Source organism: Mustela erminea, chromosome 18 (assembly GCF_009829155.1).
Source record: "Mustela erminea isolate mMusErm1 chromosome 18, mMusErm1.Pri, whole genome shotgun sequence".
Lineage (NCBI taxonomy): Eukaryota > Metazoa > Chordata > Mammalia > Carnivora > Mustelidae > Mustela > Mustela erminea.
In genome coordinates this window covers 38958136-38964135 of record NC_045631.1, presented here as the reverse complement: position 1 = coordinate 38964135, position 6000 = coordinate 38958136, and the positions used below count along the sequence as shown (strand labels likewise).

General features: G+C 45.2%; 1 pseudogene; it reads right to left on the bottom strand.

Annotated features, from left to right (window-relative positions):
- Positions 1–1994: 1994 nt before the first annotated feature.
- LOC116577557 lies at positions 1995–2456 on the bottom strand (annotated as a pseudogene).
- Between the last annotated feature and the right edge of the window lie 3544 nt (positions 2457–6000).

The window sequence follows — 6000 nt, the reverse complement described above, 5'->3', positions numbered from 1 at the left end:
CCTCTGTGGTGGGAGGTGGAGACCGATATCTTAGAAAGTAAAACTGAATGAGAGCGTGAGGGGGAGAAGAGGATCCAGGGTGACCACTTTTTCTGTTTGAGCGGTTTGGCAGAACTGTGAAGCAGGAGGAGGAGCAGGAATAGGGATGGGGAGCTTGGAGAGGGAGGAAGTAGGGGTAGGTCAGTCTAGGGCATGTTGACCTTGAGGAGTTCCTGGACATCAAGGACATATTTAATAGAGATATATGATAAACATTTTTATTACAACATTCACTATATGAAAAAGGGTTTTATACTGTTTCTGGGATATTTGTTATCTGTTAGCTTATTGATTTTCTTGATCATTTTACAAATGTTTGTGAAGCACCTACTTTGTGTGAAGACAAGTCCTAGTCTTACTATAATACCTACTATTTTGTGGTATGTTTGTATTAGTGATAATGCAAGCAATTCCAACTCAGCCCATTTTCCTTATTTATCATTGTTTTTCTCTTGGTACTCATTTACCCTTCTAGATGAATTTTAGAATTATCTTTTCTAGTTTCAGTTAAAAAATTCTATTGGAATTTCAAACTCAATTTGCATTGGACGTATAGAGTAATTTTGAGGAAATTGACAGCCTTACCGAAGTATTCTTCTGTTGTGAGAAAATGACATGTATCTCTCTATTTACTCAAGTCTTCTGCTATGTCCCTGGTAAAATTTATTCCTATGTATTTCATAGTTGTAATTGCTGTTATGAATAAAATCATTTTTAAACATTTTAAAATTGGTTTTTCATGGTTAAAAAGAAAACAATTGATCTTTCTGTATTTTTCTTTTAACTGGCCATTTTACCGAACTTGCTGATAAGATTTATAAGGTTTCAGTGGAATCTTTGACTTTTCTAAGTAGATAATAATATAATCTTCATGTAGAGATGATTTTGCTTTTTCCCAAAATCTATATCTAATTTCACTTCCCCCCCCAGATTAACTCTTTTGTTTTATCTGATTATGGCTTCTTTTTATTTACCTTTCTGTAGCTCTATTGAAGAACAATTGATAATAAAGTAAACTATGCATATTTAGAATGTACTGTTTAAGTTTTCACATATGAGGACACCTGTGAAACCATCACTACATCTCGATAATGAACATACCCATCACCCCCCCAAATTTCCCTTTGTCCCTTTTTAATCTATTACTCCTGCCCTTCCCCACCCTCTCCCCTCATCTCTAGGCAACCACTGATGTGTTTATCTGTCACTACAGATTAATTAGTGTGTATTTTCTAGATTTGGTATCTCTATGGAATCAAACGCTATAAATGTACTCTATTTTCTCTGCCTCCTTTGACTTAGCATAATCATTTTGGAATTCTCTGTTATTATGTGACTCAATTGTTCATTGCTTTTATTGCTGGGTACTGTTCCTTTGTATGAACATGTTCTGATTTGTTTATTCATTCTCTTAAAAAAATAAAACTCATCTATCTATCTATCTATTTATTTATAATCTCTACGCCCAACCTGGGGCTGGAACTCATGACACCTAGATCAAAAGTCACATTCTTCCAACTGAGCCAGCCTAGTGCTCCTATCCATTCATTCATTCATTATTTACTTATTTATTTGCCAGAGAGAGAGAGATCACAAGTAGGCAGAGAGGCAGGCAGAGAGAGGGGGAAGCAGGCTCCCCGCTGAGCAGAGCCCAATGTGGGGCTAGATCCCAGGACCCTGAGATCATGACCTGAGCTGAAGGCAGAGGCTTAACCACTGAGCCACCCAGGCGCCCCTGTTCTTTTTTTTTTTTTTTTTAAGGTTTTATTTATTTATTTGACAGAGAGAGAGAGATCGAGAGAGGGAACACAAGCAGGGGGAGTGGGAGAGGGAGGCTTCCTGCTGAGCAGGGAGCTGGATGTGGGGGTCAGTCCCAAGACCCTGGGATCATGACCAGAGCCAAAGGCAGACGCTTAACGACTGAGCCACCCAGGCACCCCCATCCAGCGTTTGTTCTAATGCTTCTTGTTGGCAGTCACCATCTGTCCAGAGATTCTGTCCAGAACTCTCTGTCCCTGAGGTGTCAGTTTGTGGCCCCTATCTTGGTTCTTGTCTGTAACTTTCAGCCCCTCCAGGGCTTGGAGGACCCTGTGGGCCACATTCTTGGAGCATCGACTGAGGAGCTGGGTGCGATGCTGTTTCTCTGATGTCCCCCATAGATCTTGGTCATGGAGCCAACCTGGTGCAGCCCGAGAGATACAGGCATTGCTCTGTGGAAGTGGCTCATCTGTGGAACCAGTTCTCATCACAGAGAACAAGATCTATACACTCAGGCAGCTTGACCAAGTCCACCCATTTAGGAAACTTCAGCTTTCCAAACTTTTTGAGGAAGGCTGCCAGAGCTCTGATGAACTCCTGCAGGTTCAGGTCTCTTACAGTAACTCCAGCCATGGGAGGCCTCTGTGCCGCCAGCCAGGGGAAAGTGTCCTTCAACTCCCCCCACCCCCACCTTCTTTTTTGAGATTGTTTTGGCTATCCTAAGTCCATTGCATTTCCATAAGAATTTTTTTTTTTGAAGATTTTATTTATTTATCTGACAGACAGAGATCACAAGTAGGCAGAGAGGCAGGCAGAGAGAGAGAGAGAGAGAGAGAGGAGGAAGCAGGCTCCCTGCAGAGCAGAAAGCCCGAGACGGGGCTCCATCCTGGGACCCCAGGATCCTGACCCAAGCCGAAGGCAGAGGCTTTAACCCACTGAGCCACCCAGGCACCCCTCCATAAGAATTTTAGAATCAACTTTTCAATTTCTACAAAAAAAGACTGCTATGAATTTGACTGGGATTGTGTTAAATTTATACATCAGTTTGGGGAGAACTGACATCTTGACAGTATAAGTCTCCTGATCCATGAGCATAGTATACCTCCTCATCTACTGAGGTCTCTGAGCAAAGTTTTGTAGTTTCAAGTGTATAGGTTTTGAATATTTTTACCAGTCTTTTTCCTAAGTACTTAATATTTTTTGATGTTATTGTACATGGTATTATTTTTTAAATTTCAATTTCCAGTTGTTCATTGCTATATAGAAATACAATTGATTTTATATGTTGACTTTATACTTACAATCTTGCTAAACACACATAATTAGTTCTAATAGCTATGTTTTAGATTCCACCAGATTTTCCACTTAGAAATCCATGCCATCTTGGGCAATTTTACTTCTTCCTTTCAATTCTGGATGCCCTTGGGCCCTTGCCTTAGAACACTAGTTAGAGCCTCAGCACAATATTGAACAAGGATGATGAGAGTGATATACTTGCCTCATTCCTGACATCAGCAGGAAATCTATGGTTCTTTTATGGAAGATTCACACTTTTAGTGAGTTCCTTTATGGGATCATGCATTCCTATTCTCTGTTTGGTTTTGCCATTATTATAATCTAATCTGCTTTAAAACTCCAGTGTATTTTTTTTCTCTGTCATTTTAAAGGGATTTTTGAGGATGGAGTGGTAAACATTTGTGCTAAGGTAGCCTTCTTTTTTTTTTTTTTTTAAGATTTTATTTATTTATTGCAGAGCAAGAGAAAGCATGGGGGGAGGGACAAAAGGAGAGGGAATAGCAGGCTTGATGAGGGGTTCGATGATGCAGGGCTGGATGTGGGCTGGATCTCAGGACGTTGAGATCATGACCTGAGCCAAAGACAGACACTTAACCCACGGAGCCACCCGGGTGCCTCAGCCCTCCACATCTTCACTCAGCAAAGTTCTGCCCCCCTTTCAAGGCCCAGCTCAAGTATCAGTCACATCTACCCTAAAGCTTTCCCAGACCCCTTTTCCCTGCAGGACTAATTGCTCCCTCCTCAGTGTTCCATCCCCAGGCTCACAGGGCAGAGGGATCCTTTCCATAAATCGCACAGCTGTTCTGCTTCTGTTCCTCTGGGAAGAAGGCAGATACGGCTAGTCTTTTGTCCCACCCTGTTCAGGCAGCTGGACAAGTGCCCAGTGCCCAATGCCCTTCAGGGTTCCCTGTGCATGTTTGCAGCCCCTGTTTGGGTTCCGGGCCCCAGAGGTAGCAGGCGTACCCCTCATCCAGCACGGAGATTCTGGCTCTGCCCCACTTGGCTGTATGCAAAGCGATAGTACAGATGGGGATGTCGAAAATATCTGTGACATATTCCAAACTGGCCTACTTTCCTATCACGAGAGAGTCTGGGACTGAGACGGGCGAGGACACGTGAGAGGGGAGTCTGGGACCTGTTCCCACCTCTGTCTTCCTCTCCTGCTGTGTTGTTGTTGTTGGACAGGAGAGGGATTTGCAGCCTGGCCCAGCAGTCCCCACCTTGTTCTGCTGTTCTGCTGCATGGTTGGGGTTGGTGGGGAGGGGGGCAGGGAGGAGTGAGGGTGTAAAGGGCCTGGAGAAGTTGGTGCGGGGACCCAGGTTGGAGACCTGGGACCTATTTTGGGAAGCTTCCAGCCCCAGAAGGCAGTGGAGGCCAAGGCAGTGGAGGCCATATCATTGCATGTGGGGGCTTGGGTTTAAGTTCTGGTGCGGCTGTGAAGCCTTGAGCAAGTGTCTTAACCTCTCTGGGCTTTGGTTGTCTCATCAGTAAAGGGGGCCCCTCATCACACTTGCTTGCCCACCACGGGATTGCTGTGAAAACTGTCAAGCTCTGGGCCCTGTGGTACTAATCCAGTTCCCACGCTCTTCACCTTGGCCAGGCCGTGCCCTTGCACGGCAGCTTAAATGATCCCCTGCTCCAGCCCTCTCCCTCCCAGCAGACCTGGCTGGGCCACCACCCCTTTCATCCTGGCATAAGGCTCTCTTGAGGAAGGAGTCACTGCACTTCTTGCTGGTGTCTGGCCCTCAGCACCCCTCCTGCACTGGCGGGAAGTTTACCCTGGGAGCTGATCTCAGTCTCTCTTGCTGACATGGAGCCCCCTCAGTGTTTTGACTTAGCTCCTCCTTCACCCAGAAAGTGATCATTATCTAGTTTCTCCCTTTTCAAGCAAGACATGTCCTTCTTCCCTCTGCTTCTCAAGGTGCCCAGGACCCTTGGGACATCTCCTAACTCTGATGAAGCTGGATTTCCTTTGCTTTCAGGTTCTTGTCCAACTTGGGGTTCTATGGGTGTGTGTATGGGGTGGGTGTGTGTGTGGGGGGGAGAGTAGCTGCCTCAGTTTCCCCAGCAGGCACACAACTAGAGAAGTAAGTGGCCAAATTGGGAAAGATGGACTGCTATGGATTCATACATCAGGGCCAAAGAAGAAATAATGGTTCGTATCTAAAATTCTTATTATACCCCTTCCCTTTATCTAGCTATTCCACTTCTAAGAATTTATTCTACAGATAAGCTTGCATTGTGTGAACTGAAGTCATTACCAGGATATCTTTTGCCCTAGACATGGCCTAAATAGTCATCCACAGGACACCTTTATTTTATATTATTTTTTTAAAAGACTTTATTTTATTTTATTTTATTTATTTAACAGACAGAGACCACAAGTAGGCAGAGAGGCAGTCAGAGAGAGGAGGAAGCAGGCTCCCCGCTGAGCAGAGAGCCCCATGCGGGGCTTGATCCCAGGACCCTGGGACCATGACCCGAGCCGAAGGCAGAGGCCTCAACCCACTGAGCCACCCAGGAGCCCCTAAAACACTTTATTTTTAAATGATCTCTGCACCCAACACAGGGCTTGAACTTACAGCCCCAAGGTCAAGAGTGCACATTCTACCGACCGAGCCAGCCAACTGTCCATCTCCCCCTCACAGGGCAGCCCCAACAGGGTAGGGTATGTGCTGGTATAGAACAATGTCCAGTTTATAATTGTTGAGTATGTATCCTAGGCTGCCGTTTGGGTAAGAGAACGCAGAGGAGATGCTTGTGAACACGTGGGCAAAAGTCCCGAAAGGCCAAAGAAACTGGGGATGGTGTTTGCTTCTGGTGCTGGACCCCAGAGGCCCGGGGCAGAGGCAGTGGTGGGGGAACTGACTTTCCACTGTACTTCCCTTTTGCCCCTTTTGAATTTTG